This window comes from Branchiostoma floridae, chromosome 2 (genome assembly GCF_000003815.2).
Source record: "Branchiostoma floridae strain S238N-H82 chromosome 2, Bfl_VNyyK, whole genome shotgun sequence".
Classification (NCBI taxonomy): domain Eukaryota; kingdom Metazoa; phylum Chordata; class Leptocardii; order Amphioxiformes; family Branchiostomatidae; genus Branchiostoma; species Branchiostoma floridae.
The window spans coordinates 26207722-26224676 of record NC_049980.1 but is presented as its reverse complement, the minus strand read 5'-3'; the positions used below and the strand labels follow the sequence as shown (position 1 = coordinate 26224676).

General features: G+C 44.2%; 1 protein-coding gene and 1 long non-coding RNA gene across 10 annotated transcripts in view; one reads left to right on the top strand and one right to left on the bottom strand.

Annotated features, from left to right (window-relative positions):
- LOC118409584 (semaphorin-1A-like) overlaps positions 1-16955 on the bottom strand; it is an 85844-nt gene that overhangs the window by 32510 nt on the left and 36379 nt on the right. The window lies entirely within an intron of this gene.
- On the top strand, positions 5733-15012 carry LOC118409586. The gene is made up of 3 exons (XR_004830459.1): positions 5733-6260; positions 13906-14085; positions 14811-15012. It is a non-coding gene; the product is annotated as an uncharacterized LOC118409586 (long non-coding RNA).

Here is a 16955-nt window from a genome sequence, read left to right as displayed (position 1 = left end):
AAACTTTACGTTTCCTGCACTCATCTCCTATCAAACACATCTATTATTTACTCCAGGTCTAAAATCTTCAATCTAAATTTATACCCAAGACAAACTCATAATACATGTAGTGAAAGCTGTACTCAGGCAGTTCTAATGACAATGTCTGATTGCTGGAGGTTTAAGTGATTAAGTGTTTCTGGTATAAGTATCGTGTTAAGACCACGAGCAGTATGTAGAATAGAGACAGTATTCCAGAATCCCATGACTTCAGCTGCGTCAACAGGGAAATCCAAACCAGTGCTGCCAATAACCAAGGAGGTTGAAAAGCCCCTTGCAATAACTGGCAATCACTCCACAATCTCAGGCCTTCATAATCATATCAAGGACTGTAGCAGATGTAACAGCTCATACCCAACCACTATGTAAGAGAAGTGGCAATACAGGGCTTTCAAAAGGGGAACTTCTTGATCAAGTTGATGTTACGTTACCCGAAGTGCATGGCTGGTCTGGCGGTAACGAAACATAACTTCGCATTGGCAACGCTGTGCACATGTAACACAACACTGTGTACGACTTAGTCCACGATTACCACCGCGAGACTGTTGCCATGGGAACACAAATCCCGTAATCCCGAGTGAGAAAACTGCGCTATTGTGGAAGTGAAACGAAGCAGGTGAGAGACAAATGGTTACAAAATAGGCTTTATTAACTCTGCAGGGCTGTCTGGTGCAGGACAGCGCCAGCTGCCTGAAGAAACAGGCAAGACGGGTCTCAAAAAGGTTGGCTGCTGCATTACCATTAACGTGCCTGAAGGGGAATGCACACAGGAGTGTCTGAAGGAAACATCACAGTCAGTGACCTTAACTCTCATACGTATTCACCAGTTTTCCGACATCTTAAGAAACTTAATGCAAGGGACTTAAAAATCTATTCATGTGCACACATGCAACATACATACAAGCATGTGCCATTCTATCCCGGCAGCCTAGCACGAAACATGGACTGGACCTCTACCTTCCGCAAGCAGTACTGCAGGTTCTGTAACTTCCGGTGAAGTTACTTTCATTGACGGAAGCTGCCTTCCAGGTTAAATTGAGTTCCTTCAGATTGGGATGGCACAGAGCCAGGCTACAGGGATGGTACAGGGTTGCTGCTGGTACAAAGCCAGGACGGCAGAGCTGTTGGGCGTTTCTGGGAATAGACAGTACATCCCCACCTTGCATGCGTCACACTCCCTGCCAGGAACACATCCTGTAGCCTTCTGCCGGCAGTACTTCAACCATACGTTTTTATCATTATGTTGTAAATAATTTTTAAAATCCCTTGGCTCCATACCTTACGAATTTTTTTTTAACCCATTGTCCATATCTGGGCCCATTAGGAAACCATATGTCTGTTTGGTACCCATCTACTGTCAAAACTCAAAAGATGCATTGCTAGAGAGAGAGGCCAATGACAAACTTTGTGAGAACTGGACACATTTATCCATCCCTAGTCTTCAATATCGTTCCATTCAACAGATCTGTTAGCTTTCCTTGTGGGGTCACTAGCTTTGATCAGGTTCTTTGAAAAGTCAAACAAAGAGCAAGTTTTGACCTTGCTCTCACCTTCTAGGTAATGGGGGGGGGGGGGTCTGCAGGAAGGGCAGCAGTCAGTTGTGCAGCAGACTTCTTAATCTTATGACTTCCTTCTGCTGAGGACAGACTGAAGTCAGGAGGGAGGAAACAGGAGGAAGTAACAGCTTCAGACTTGTTTCATGTGTGTGTGTGTTTGGATCTGCACCTTCGGCCTTTGATAAACCAAGGACTCCTGGATTAAAAGTCTGACATGTTTAGGTGCAGTGGAGCCATGAACAGGGGAAGTGGTGGCTTTGGAGATGATATAGTACTGGAACAGGAAACTGTCTGACACTGTCTGTCCAGTTTGAGATGTTATAGCACTGAGAGCTGCAGGGTCACAGGCAATGAGTGAACTACATCTTGCTATTCAGTTCTACAGGGTCTAACTCAGGGGGGCTGTGTGGTAAAAATTCCTTGGGGGCACGTTGGCACTGGAGCCAAGAAGCGACTGTAGGCCCTGGAAACAGTCTGGCATCCAGGCTATTACTACCTTTGAGGATGTTACAGCAATAAATTTCCTTAGTTCCTGACATTTTGCCAAGAATGAATTAAGCAAGTAAAAATTGAGCTGAAAAGAAAACATGGATCAGGCTTAGGATATAATATATTCTTGACACATTCAACATTCCAATTCAGTAGTATGTGTAACACAAACTCTATTGTCCAGGGCTGTATTTTAAACTAGCCCCTCCCTGCAGGGAACCAGCAATGTTGAGCAGGCCGCAATAAGCGAGATTTAACCAGGCTACTAATTCAGCCTTTTCATTTCTAATCTGAGAACTAACAAATCCTATAGGGCTTATTCAGTCACGTGATCCTCCCCCAGCAACGAGCGAAGTCGGCCATTTTGGTGTACCACAGTCAGCCCGCCAGCAAGGGGGCCCTATGCAACTCGCCGTAGAAATTGTAAATATTTCCCAAGCAATGCACCATTTCCGTTCAAAACGTTTAGTTTCACAATCACAGTGCTTTGTCTTGGCGTGGGGTGTTGGTTCTGCGCTGGTAAAGCGCACACAGATTGGGTAACAGTAAGATTTGCTTCGCGATTCTCTAAGCCGTGCGGGAATGAAAATACGAAGGGAAATTCCGAAAACAAACAGCGGAGTCCATAAACGACAGCAGGAGCATGTCCCCTAGTTCTTTGATGAATTTCCATGAAAAAAAAAACAAGAGTACAAGTACAAACCGCGGCACAGGATACTATCCTGTGGTCGTCCAACTTCTGAATGTCGAACTTTCCCGATCACTACGTAACGTTACTTCTATCAACTAAATCTCATCCTACAATCCAGTATTTGTCCAGATACTACGTTGTCGCAAGGTCTTTTTCATCAAGTTGTTGTAAGCCTGGTACGTTTTTAACTGAGTGTGCAGAAAGTCGTTCACAGAACAAAATAACAGAGACAAGATCGATGGACTCCGCTGTCACCCCGTCACTGTTGCCGTGTTCGTAAAGTAGACTGGATCTCCGAAAACTTTCCCTCACTGATGAAATATGGATAATTTCTATCCGATTTTTGTAGCGAAAATATGACTTGAGGTTGGAAGCTCTTTGCATAGTCAAACAGCGTGCAAACGACTTCACTTTCCTCGGAGTTAGAGACCTTCAGACACCGAGAATCCTCGCTGGACTGGTGGTACACCAAAATGGCGGCGCACGGAGGGAAGGGGTGATGACGTCACGTGAATAAGCCCTATTGGTGTTGGTGATGAGGAGACTGATGTCTGCCTGTGTCTGTATAATGTACTCCTGGTGCCAGTCAGCTGGCTTTGTTTACATTGTCTGGTCCAAACAACAGGAACTCTGTTTGTCAACAATGTAAACAAGATAGCAAACACTCCAATCAGCCATTGGCATTTCCCAGGAACAAACTTGGCACATGACTGGAAAATACAATCTGGAATGGAACAGACCCTCCAGACACCCAGACCTTCCAGACACCGTGTCTCACCTGAAACACAACACACCTGGTGGGATAACCTGAAGGTGTCAGCTGAGGAGAACCTGAGACCCTCCCATCTGCTTCTTATCTGTGCAAGTGGCCATGGAAGACTTCTTTACCTTCAGCAGCTGTCCTGGGCACTGACAAGTCAGGAGGACATTTCGCATGTCCTGATGACAAACTGATGCCATTTTGCCCATCAATTAATAACAGTCAGGTCCATCCTTCATGACTCTCCTATTTCAACCATCACTGTGGTGACTTGCATCACCCATCACCATGACGACCTGCCCCACCCATCACCATGACGACCTGCCCCACCCCACCATGGTCATAGACCCCCTGACCCAGAATGCTCTTCATGCCTGTCATAGTAGCCAGTGAAACTGGACCAGAGTATTTTCCAGGCACAGTTATGTTAAGAAGTGCCACCAGCTCCAGAAATAGACAGCACACGCCTGACTGGAGTGACCCTCAAAACACACTCCAGACTATCAGGCACACTCATCAGGACCATCACGTACACTCCTCCAAAAACAAGCTGCTATTCTACTCCACTTCCACATTTACTAAAACCCCAAATCCCTTAATTCATCCACAAACAAGCTGGTCCCCCTCCACTTACACATACACACCAGCCTGTTTTTCCTTACCTCAGACTAAATGACGCAGTTTCCTTAATTTTCCTTTAGAATAGAGATGGACCACACCTGAGCCATTGCCATGGAAACACAGCAATTGCAACCAGCTAATTTTCTGAATAAAAAGCTGCCTTAGCGAAGCCGAGAAGGTAATTTTGGAGCTAACCTGGTTTGGGAACAACACAATATTTGATGGGAATAACACAATGTGATTGTACTGCAACAAAACTATACAAGGTGCTTTATATCTTTATCTCCACCAATAAAGAAAACGCTTGACAGACTGGATGAATGAATACATGCTTGCGCATGTAAACTCTATCGTGTACGGGCGTGAAATGCGCTGCACACGTGGCACGTTCGGAGTACGTGAACACTTCCAGTACTGCTGCCAGTGTTACCCTACGTGCACGCTGACTCGTAGAAACACTGCTGAAGTAACCCCCTAGCTGCACATTCTCCGTGTGTTCTTCATGCCGTGGATACCAGACTAACCCTCATAGTCAACCCAGATCGTCCACAATCACCAGTTCTGACTCAGAAATTACGGCAAGCCGTGCTATTCTCAACCGCCCATTCATCCAGCAGCAGCTGACGACCGACATTTTCGACCAATCAGAGGCAAGGACGAAAGGACGCGACCACAACACACCGTGGAGTAACCACGCAGCGATGTCCGCGTGTTTCTTTCATGATTTGTCTTCCGGTTCTGAGAAATGCAGTGAGGATAGACACAGGGAGTCCAGGAAGGCTGTTTGGTGCATACTCGGCATGCTGTAGACTCAGTGGAGCGTGGGGAGGGGAGCTGGCACACGCCACGTGCGGCTGGCCGTGTTTACACCCGCCACGGAGCAAAACACGGCGGCCGACAACCCTGCAGAGCGATCACGGTCGCCTTCACGTCTATACGGCACTGTCTCCAGCGTGGCATACCGTCCGTCTGGAGGTGAATGTGATAACACACGCTGTACTCGTGCAAGCAACTCTGGCCATACATTGTACATCTCTGAACAGTCACACACATACCTTCCTATCAGCAGGATACATGGTGTTGTTATTTCCTACGCTTGCCGTGTTTTCAAAGGAGAGAGCACGAGGATATCCTGTACCGAACTCAGACACGCAGCCCGCAAATCACGGACAGAACAGGACGGACTATAACCAGTTTCCCACATCACAAGTTACACATGCAGCCTCGCCTGCACTCTAAAAAGAAGTATTTTACACAAGGTCTCACCCTGGTTTATTTATAGCCTAGTCCCTCACAGGGTCACCAGATTCTGGCTACAACTTTGCCAAAAGCTGCCCGGCTGATTATAGCCACACTATCCGGTCAAGTCACCCAGGTTACCCCACGTACTGGCAGCAACTCACCCAGGTCATCCCACATACTAGCAACAAAAATCCAACTGGCCAGACACACTAACACCATTTACATACATGTGCATGTTTTGGACATTAATAATTTGGACCCCACTACATAGCACAGCAACATGGAAAGATGGCTTTACTCCTGTGACCCCCACAGTGACCTGTGGGTCCTTACCTTTACCCATGGCAATTTGGTGACTTCTTGAAAGGTAGTAAGACTTAGGAAAGTCCATAGTAACACTGGACCCCAGGCTCATTCAGTCATATATGTGGCTTCCCTAGACCTGCTATATGTTGTGAGAAGACACTGTGCTGTAACGTCATGTCAGCAGCATGTGTGGATTAGAACCAGTTTTAGTTGACAACATCCAAAACAAGACTGGCCGCCAGTGTCCTTTTGGGCTCCCTCCGTGACGTCCGTTGTCCTGCTATGTTATGATGACCACTAGTGTACTGTGTGGCAGACTGTGCTGAAGAGAAATGCTGTGGTGGCACTGAGAATCAAGGCTGCAAGCCCAGTGTGTAGAACCTGTGCAGCAGATGGGAGGGAGCCAACAGGAGAGCTTTGCTGCAACAACAGATCACAGGAAGCTCAAACATGTCCCTGCCTTGTCCAAACCATCACAACACCGGAGATGTGGACGCAGCGCTCACTTGTAAAGATGGGAACAGTAGTGGCCGCAGAGCTGTCAGTACTACAGAAGGTAGGGATTGTCATGGAGCTGTCAGTGTGAGAAATAGGGAGAGAAGTACCCTGCCAGCGGTGGCTTCTGTGATAGACGACAGCAAGCGTTAAGGCTGTGAGTGGAATACCGTACGGTACCTGATATGTCCTCGCCTCTGTTACTCTTCAGTATTCACCCTGCCAGTTGCCGATGACGATTTGCACACAAAACTCTTGCCTATGAATAGCTGGGACTTTCTCCTTGTGAAATAGAATCATAGATGCTCCTCCATCTCTGCTAGCTAGGGTCGAAAATGCCTGATGTGCAAACTGCTGTTGAAAGTGAGCTGGCAGGCAGGCTGCCAGGAAAAGTGATATATGAGAGAGCAAGTGTGCAGGCCTGGCCAGCTGCTGCTATCTGACAACACGCCAAACACAACTCCCAAACACAACTTTAGCATATCTGACTCTGCTATAGTAAACAGACTCACAACAGCCAGGTCCAGGCCTAGAGCTCAGAGGGAAGGGCTCATACTCTCAGCTATCTCACAAGTTAAGTAATGATACCACATTAATTTCCATTTCTATTATGGTAAAAACAATATGACAAGATGAAATTAAGGGCTGGGACTGTCAGTGAAAGGAAAACATGACTCTGGCTACAGTACTTTTATTCCCTGAAACGGTGTTAAAAAAAAAGATATTTCCTTTCAGACTGTGTTTTCATATTGGTCTTCCAGTTTGGCAGTACGTCTTATAAACCAACAAACTAACTTGGTGTGGCCTAATGTCCCCATCCATCAGTGCTGGTGTTGCGTTTCAGTAGAATGAAGAGGGAGGGGTAAGCGAGATATTATCTGCTCCCATGGGGATGTGATTAAGTATTGTACACATTATTACAAACTAGGCATGATGGTTTAAGTGGGGAAGGGATTAGTCCACAACCATTGCCTTTGGCAAGCGATAAAAACATGCAAGGCAAGTTATCACAACGCTACGTCCTTGTTATGCCGTCTAATCTCGCTCCTGTGTTGTTGGCAGAGCCAAGACCAAACCATGTTTATGTTACTGAGAGTGCAGGAATGTTAATGCCATAATCATGAGGCAAAAACCAACAAGTGCAAGAACAACGCAGACTTCAGGAGTGGACTGCGTCTGCCCTGTCCAAACAACAGGTCATGTTTCAAACATGGAGGAGCTCAGAGGGCAAAACATGATGGGCTGAGAGGATTCCTCAAGGACTTCATAACTCCTCACCTTAACCTCCTCCTTACACACCTTCCTCAAGGTCAAGAGCAACAAGGAAAGACATGAGATGACAGGAGGGCCTGACACCTTGCCAGCTGAAGAACCTCTACCTACCTTTTAACAGATGAAACCCTGGCTTAGGCTAGCCATCTTTACACCAATCATATGCATGGAGAGGATTTTATTCCATCTACCATGGTTGGCCTCTCTGAACAGTTTAACCAGTGGAAATTTTTCTTTGATTTTACAGAAACTTCTACTGGCTACATGGCTTGATGGTCTTTCTGAGGATGTCAGGATAGGGGCTTTTAGAAACACTTAAGGGGGGATTTTATGACTTCCTACATACATAGAAAACAAGACCAATATCAGTTTTGCTTTTCTTTCAGAAACCAGACCCGCCAAGTTTGAGCCTGACAGCTACGGTTACACACAGTTGTATTATGTGTACATCCCACTCATGGCTTTTCTTTCTCTTCTCCTTACCAAATTTCACATTTTGAGAAACTAGAGAAGCTGGAAGAATTCCCAGAGCAGAGAGGAAGAGAAGGGATGCTTTGAATTTTGTTGAAATTATTTCCATATCACTCCTACACTTAAGCATCTCTTCCTCATGCCCGCTGACAACCGCAGGCCATTGTTACCATGGCAACGTCTGACAGGTGGACCACTAAGAGTGCAGCTCGCTGGTCACATGACTCCCAGCGTGATCACATGACCAACAATGGCGTGGGCCGCAGCTGTCATCCAACGTCAAGTCCCACTTTCCCACGGGTCCCCCAAAATAAAATCTGTGAGTGGCTAGAAATAAAACCCACAGCTCATCAGCACAGATGTGGAAAATATGATATTCTAGAGTTCAGGGTCAATAAGTCAGAAATTAAGTAAATAATATCATTTTCCAGGGTGGGCTGGGCGGAACTGTAAGACAACAGAAATATGACAAAATGGAAAATATTGAACACATTATTAACTATTGAAAGCTTCTGGTATATCTGACAAGTGAAAGATTTACTGAAACTGAGTTTACCTAGTCATGGAGCGAGTAGCAATGACTTTGACCTACAGTGACCTTGGCACATTCTCCTGACATCAGACAACGTTTCTGCTGGTCTATCCAGATTAATTCTGTGGTTCTCACTATTTCATAAATAATGTTGGTTTACAATTAGCCTACTGTTGTAGTCAACCCAGACTATGATTCAGTTGCCCCCTTAAACACAGGAAACCAAACCTGAAGAAAACTGAGTAGTACATATCCATACTCCAGACTAAGGAACTTTCTTATAAGCTTTTCCAAACAAAACCCCATGGACACAGGACACCCCCCTTTTGATACCCCCCCCCCCCCCCGCTCCAGGACAGGAAACCAGAGGGGGGAACTCCCCTTGAAGTCCTCCAAGTCCACTCCAGACAAAGAGGTCCTGACAAAGTGCCCCCCTGGCTACTTACATGTCCAGAGACTGGAAAGCCAGGAAATCTCACAGCCTCTCCATCCATCCATCCCTTCTGATGTATGAGGAGAGATGCACCTGATAAAAATAACCGGCTTCTGAAGTAAAACGTTATCATCCGCAGGCATGTTTTTACATGTTTTACCAAAGGGGAGTAGTGCAGTTCCTATGCATCCTGCCAGAGGGTTGAAGTCTGCAATCTCTGGCTGAATTGTTAACCAATACTACGTGATGCTGCGTCTCTATCCTCTCCAACAAACAGTGATGTCATCAGTGTGGGGGAAACACTATGGAATGTCATCTTCATGATACTGTAAATCTTGAAATGTTTGCAGACGTTACATTTTCACGATGAGCTCTACTACATAACACCATGAATTCATGACACCTTGAATATATGCTTCCAATGTATGATTACAGCTGTGCCACAGAATTGCAAACTTTTAACAGCATGTAAATCTTGTTTTATCTTTTACAACTTAACTAAGTCACCGTTGAATTAAATGAACTAAAGTAATGAATCATTTACACACTAGTAGGACATGAGAAAAATCCACATGGCAGCTAGAAATATTTCTGTGTTCATTTCTAAAAAGCATAAGTCAGTCTTCAGAGCAACAGAAAAAGGCATTTTCCCAGTCTTCTGCTCAATAACAATAATGGGATAGCCTCTGGCAGGTCAGAGGTCAAGTGCACCTGATGAAACAGGCCCTGCCAGTTGATTGGTTGGCGATCCTGGGGGCTGATTGGGTTTAAAGGGACAGTGAGTGATTTAAATGCCCCAGGTCTAAGTAAACAGGGGGATATGAGTAAAGGTAGGAAAGCTGAGGTCATTACTCAACCTGACAGGATGGGCACAACCAAGTTTGTATGTTGTTTCAGGACAACACTGGGTGCCAGCCAGAAGTATGTGTATAATCTACTGTGCTTGTTTGTGCAAAATTATTTTTCCCTCCTATATTCCAAGTCCTATGTAGAATTCTATACAACCTACTCTCATGCAGTAACAAGAAAACTGTACACACCCGTCCTTACAGAGGTCCTGAAGTTGAAGAGGCACCAACGTCCCGAACCACTCCAGTCTGGCTCTGAAGTACCCACTGACAAGTCCTTGTACACAACTTCAACCCCAGGCAAAACAACGACAGCCTTTTAACTTCAGACCCTTTTCCGACACAGACAACATGAAAACAGCCCCCCGGGGACCAGGTTTTCCTATCGCTCTGATTTGTTGTATTGCGATGTGCAAAATGTATAGCCTGAAGTCACTATCAAACAGGCACATCAAGGATCTGACTGATCAGGACTACAGACAATTCAAAATTTGATTTATTTCCAAGTAGTAACATAGTAGTAGCAGTATCCAGTGTTTCATTATGCTGCTGTAAAGGTCTCTGATACAGGTGGGCAACAATTGAATAAATTGCTTCCAGTTCTGTCCTGCAGGTCGGCACTAGTGAGGCTGCACACTTTCATGCCCTTTGGAGAACCCAAAACAACTGCTTTTATCTTACCTCCATGCCTGGGCGCAAGCAGGGCACAGTTCCTGTTCATGTCAGTAGCAGGCAGTAAGGTTGGGCTATCACTTGTTATATCACCAAAGCATAATAGTATACTACACATGTCCATGTATGCACCCAGCATTATATATTCTCCTGGAGTTCAGGGTCGAGACAACAACCAACCAACCAACCAGAAGAGCAGGAGTTAGGACTACACCATTCTTTTTCATGGGGAGTGGTAGGTGTCTTTTGGGGGCTTTATACAATATTTATCCCCAAAAAAGGCTTAGAAAACAAAATCCCACCAGACTAAACCAGTTTTAGACAAGAATTCCAAATGGATTGGAATAATACAATTTGCAAAGTTTTTGTGAAATCGCAAATCTTTTCGTTTTATCTACAGTGTTTGACAATATCAACTGTTTTACAGACTCATCAAGTGGTATACCACTGAGAAGTGCCTCTATGCTCCCAAATGTGAGATTTCTATTTGGTACAACCATCTGACATTCTGTTGTGAATCCCAGGGTTTATAAAGCTCCCAGCCATCATCACTCAGTGTTGGCTGTAGTTATCCTCCCCACTACTCACACCACTCACCACTCCAGAACAATTAGAACCCATCACTGTATCTGCAACAGGTCCTGGGGAAAACAAAGTCCATCACTGGGTCCCACTGGCCACTGTGGCACTTCAACCCCCCCCCCCCAAAAAAAATTGACCAAGTACTTGAAGTAGACCACATGTTACCACATGTAACCTTCTTGCTGTCTAACTCCATAGCCAATAAAAATTTGTTGTTGATCTTCTGTTCTTCTGATAATGTCTATTGGCAATTACTGACATGTTTTGGCTGATATGAGACAGAGGTTCACCAGGCCTCCATCCGGGTTGTCAAATGGCTACCTCATCAGGCTGAAGGTAAATATATGTCCAACAATATTGGAGGGTGGCATCAGGTTATGATGTTCAGTTTTGGTCGATTGTAACACTACAGCTTCCTTGCCTTGTGACTCCCAGTGCGACAAATGGAACGATTATCTTCTGCCTTATCTTCTGATGTAAAATTTGTTACAGTCAAACGGATGAATTATAGATGTACTTATGATCAAACGTTCTGACAGCAGCAATCTACGTTTCCACTCTTCTGAATTTCACTGCATCAAAATATCATCACGGAGACGACCGGGGAAATCCGCTTTAGGCGATGGATTGGTTCCAACTTGTGAATGACGCCAATGCCGGTCCCTGCGGGACACCCATTTACCGAATATTACGGGTTTGTACGAAGCCATGACAGAAATCACATTGAAATGTACGAAAGAGAACCATGGCAGAAATCATGAAAAAGTGGAAACGCCATGGTAACAGTAGCTGAAAAGACCCGTGGGTGAAAAGACACAAGAAGAGTGAAAATCCTGAGTTCACTGTAGCAGAGTGCATGTCGTGTGTCATTTCTGTTTCACTTTATGATGCAACAATTGCAAATAAAAGATTCCTACAACTGATACATTGTAGCTCACTACAATATAAATTCGATAAACACTGATCATCTTCTGATGGGGATGGATGAGGATTTTCCACACGGATTTTCCAGCAAGTTACCATGGGAATCTCATCATTATAGTACACAAACCATCAAACCTGACAGAATTATAAAGATAGGTGATAAAAATCCTTTCTCTAAGTCTAATTGGTTGTCATTATATTTTTTTATACAAAGATTTCAGTTACCAAACATAAACAACATCATACAAGTAAACAATAACAATTAAAAGAATGACATTAGAAATTCAAGTAGAAGTGGTATCTTACTTGTATCAGCAATGGTTGGCAACACGCGAGTATTACATATATTTATATTCCTTATTTACACTTATATGAAGGTTCATACCATGTTGACAACTGGGTAATATTGTGTTTTGCCCTAATGAGAAGATAACAGGTAATATCAGCTATTCTCCTCACCCCTGCACCTCAGTACCCCTGGGACAACAACAGCACTTCTGTTGGTATATAACTGTTTAAACTCCCTAATTATGGGGATGGGCTACAGTCTGTCATACTGACAGCTGGTAGAAGTGGGGGTCTTGTTAGCTCCAGTTGAAGATGCCTCTCCTCTGCCAGCTGCTAACAAATCTGAACCACTATTGCACAAGCCAAACAACGGGACAGGAAAGCACCACACCATTAGAATGCTCATGCCAGCAACTAATCATTTCTGTTTTAACGTTTTGCTGAGGTCTAATTTTGATACAACAGGTGCAAAACATAATTGTGGCCTGTCAACGTTGATGGTAACATAAGTAGAAGGATTTATAACCTCCAGGCTATCCACAGAAAGGGCCCATTCTCCATTTCTGTGGGCCTAACGAAGGCAGGGCTTAATTAGAGTTAAACATGATCATTATTCTCACTCTGACAGAATCGGTGCTGCATAAATCATGGAGGGATCAGGGACATGACAGGCTCAGCACTCCTGACTGGTACAAATTACCTCAGGATGCAAAACATACAGACACAGAGGGTAAATGACAGGTTACAAACATATAAAAGATAGGCAAAAAATTTGTAACAATAGCAAAGAATTAGGCAAAACAAAACAAAAATACTGTCTGGTTATGTTTGTTTGGTGCATTGCAAAGAAAACAAAACACATAAACTCAGAAGCCCCATCAGCTTGTTTCCATCCAACTTTTAATGCTTGAAATGCAGTCAAATAAAACGTTGTGTCTCCATTGTGAAAATGAATGATTACCTGGTTTAAGCCTGATTTATGGGACATGTATGTTATAGCCGCAGGGTAAACTGCACATTTCTACATAAGATCATTAAAACAACATAAAGCAAACAAGCGCTCCTGTGTGCTGGGTCCAACAATACAGTCTGCATACAAGATAACCCAACAATGTATGCACCATGAAGATGATTCTGCATTGTTGTGTAAACTTGCACTTAAGCATCAATCACAAGACTGGATTACAAAACTGTGTGTCAAGTTTTCCAGGTCAAGTTACAGTTAGTAATCGTGTGCTTTATCTAAATAGCACTTATGTTTGGGTTTTGCAGACCATACCAAGACCCATTTCCACTGTGTACCAAACACCAGAGGCGAGACTCTGATATCTGTGCATGTCTTATCTGTCTTATAACCACTGTTTACAGCTATCTAATGAAGAAGACCTTCCAGACCTGTCCTTGACACACACCACACACAGGAACCAAGTACGCAAACATGGGCACAACAAACCATTAGCCAGAGTTCAGCAGATCCAGATAAACGTTCCCAAAGTGAAGACGACCCCTCCAGCGCTGTTTACAGTTATCTAATGAAGAGGACACTCTCCTGACCTATTCTTGACACACTCCATACACAAGTGCCTGTAAGATGTTCACACACAATGGGTAGGGCTGGCTACTACAAACTGTTAGCAAGTCCAGATAAACTTTACTGAAGTGAAGACGATCTTTCTGTTTACAGGTGTCTAATGAAGAGGACCCTCATGAACTGTCCTGTGACACAGTCCGTAGCTGTGAGGTGTTCACACACAAACATAGGGAACGAAGGCCCATTAGTCAGACTTCAGCAGACAGACGGGACCTCACACCTGTCTCAGGCATGACTGCACTGTTCTACACCAACTGGAACTGAACCAACAAGGTGTGCAGGACAGGTGGTACATACAGGTGAACCGTACATGTGTTACTGTTCTCCACCAACTGTGCTCGACAGGTGGTACAGACAGGTGAACCGTACAGGTGTTACTGTTCTACACCAACTGTGCTCGACAGGTGGTACATACAGGTGAACCGTACAGGTGTTACTGTTCTACACCAACTGTGCTGCACAGGTGGTACATACAGGTGTTACTGTTCTACACCAACTGTGCTCGACAGCTGGTACATACAGGTGAACCATACAGGTGTTACTGTTCTATACCAACTGTGCTGGACAGGTGCTTTATACAGGTGAACCATATAGGTGTTTCTGTTTTACAACAACTGCAACTGAACCAAGAAGGTGTGCCATACAGGTGAACCACACTGATGTTACATGCAGGTGAACCAGACAGGTGTGCTGAATAGGAGTATTGCACAATTGATCCTCACAGGTGTCTCTGATGGTAAATTGAAAGACATGGGATGGGTTTACAAATGTGTCTTTGAGTCCACTTGGAGTCCACTGATTTTAAGTTCATTTCAATTTTACCTGATTGATTTGTCGAACTGAACTGCGCTGCTCCAAGTCGACTGTTAGTCCAGTGTGTAAATCCAGCCAGACAGACAGACAAATTAACTAGGAATTCCCACACAGTACACCAGTAATGTGATAAATGCTTCAGGTTCTATGTTAAATCCCTGACATTCATCTTTCTGTCCTGACAGACGCAAACCACCAGGCTGGGGTTTAAACTACAAACACTTGGGGCAGAGACTTCAGAACTCACAACACAAACACTGGTGTCTGAGGGGAAAGGGACTGAGGAATATCAGTTCTGGCGGGGGAAAGAATTGGCTTGCGATCAGTAGATCTCCTGTATTCAGTAGAAACACTTCTTCTGTTTGATAAATACAGCATCAAAACTGGGCAGTCTTCACACTACTGTTTGATGTCTGACAAAGATTTCTTAAAAATAGGGTATTCTGAAAACCCTTGTTACAGCCTCATGAATAGCAGTTATCAGTTAGGCAGAGACAGACTTATCTCAAAATCACCTCCTATCAGGACTGGAGACACTCCTGTCACTTCCTGCAAGGTCTCAGGATCTTCAGGAGTTCCTGAAGTAATGTCTTACAGGTACAGGTAATGGTGGATAATGTAAGGAGTCTGTTTACAATCTTGATAATGCTATCTTGTCCTTTTTTTTATCACCAAGCAAAATGGTAACCATCCCTCGATCATCCCTCAATGGAAATCATCCATCCCTTCTTGAATACTGGCGAATCAACAATTCTCGCAAATCTCAAATACAATCCTTATATCTTCCATTAAAATAACAGTAACTGGTACAGCATACCATTCTTCAGTAAACTGGCTAACTAACCTCTAGTCTGGATGCCAGACTGTTTCCAAGTTATTATCCAAGACCAATGCAAATGGCATATAGAGTCTAACTCAAGGGGTGCTGTATAGAATTATAAAATGGCATGTTGGCCATGGAACTGGTATATGTTGGTCCAAGAAACTGCTCTGAGGTCACTAAGAAAACGTACAGATTCTAAGATATGCTATTTTGGCTTAAAGCACAGCTACAAATGTATTCCAGTGCAACAGCCTCCCCTAACCTTGACCCATCCCAGTCTTCACCTCTGACCCACCCACAACATTACCGTGTTACGCAACAAGCGCTAACGGAGGATTTTGTACACACCACTTATTGCAACTGCAGAGACCGAGTTAACTAGAGATAACAAGTCCCTATTTCCAGCAACAAACTCGTCATGCCTGAGGGGGAGTTCAGTCGGACTAGGGACTTAAGATACATAAATGTGTGAAGCCAAGACTGGTGTTCTTTTGTAGATTCTTGGGACTAGCAAGCACCAAAAGTGCAAGGCAAGCGCCAAAGTTACAAGCTTTCTAGGTGTCCCAGTGTTGTATGCCTGCCAGAATGCATTCTGTGTGAGGCATCTGTCAAAAACTGCTTAACCTCATTCCTCCTGAGGTAGCCTTTTGGTCCCACTTTTAGGTTGGTTACCAGGTTAAGTAGCAGTGAGAAGGTTAAAACACTGGCAAGCTATCTGGGCTATAATCTCTATGGCTTTGGAGTTCTGCCAGCGTGGATGGCAGAGGTGATACATTTTATGTTTAACACCATTTAAGTTACGACACAATCTCCAGGGCTTTGACATGTTACCAGATGGAGCGATACAAACAGGAATATTTTCCATGCAACTGCTTCTGACCTTCTGGTTCAAGATCAAGAGCACAACCATTTCCCGGAAAATCCTCATCCTTAATTTCCATTTGTGAATAGCATGTGACTTACAAAAAAACTAACTTTGCCCCAAAATGAACTGTTTTCAAAATCAATGTTCTTCCACACAGAACAGCTGTTTTCCTACAGCTATGTTACTACTGTAATACCAGTACCAACAGACAAGCTATTCATTTCTTGCCTATTTTATTTACAACCCACTTCCCCCATATCTCTCCTTCCTGACTCCACCATACAGGCTGCCTGCTTCTTCCTGAGGATCATAAGGGGGATTTTCAAATTGCAGATCAGTCACAGTTACAACACTGTTCAGGCGCAAGCACCAGGCCGTCATGCAACAGTCACATGATGATCACATGACTGTCACACCTCCCCCTGGTTATTACATCTGTCCAGTCTTGCTGATTTGATATTGAGGCAGATTGTTCAGCCGGGATTTGCAGCCTGTCATATTATCAACTCCTGATTTATTAGTTACCCAGGATTCTGCAGGAAAAATTGGATTTGTTCCAAGTGTCAGTGGAAAAGCAGGAGGAAGTGACAACAATAATGTAAGAACACTCACTGGATTTTGAACATATTACAAATATAAAGT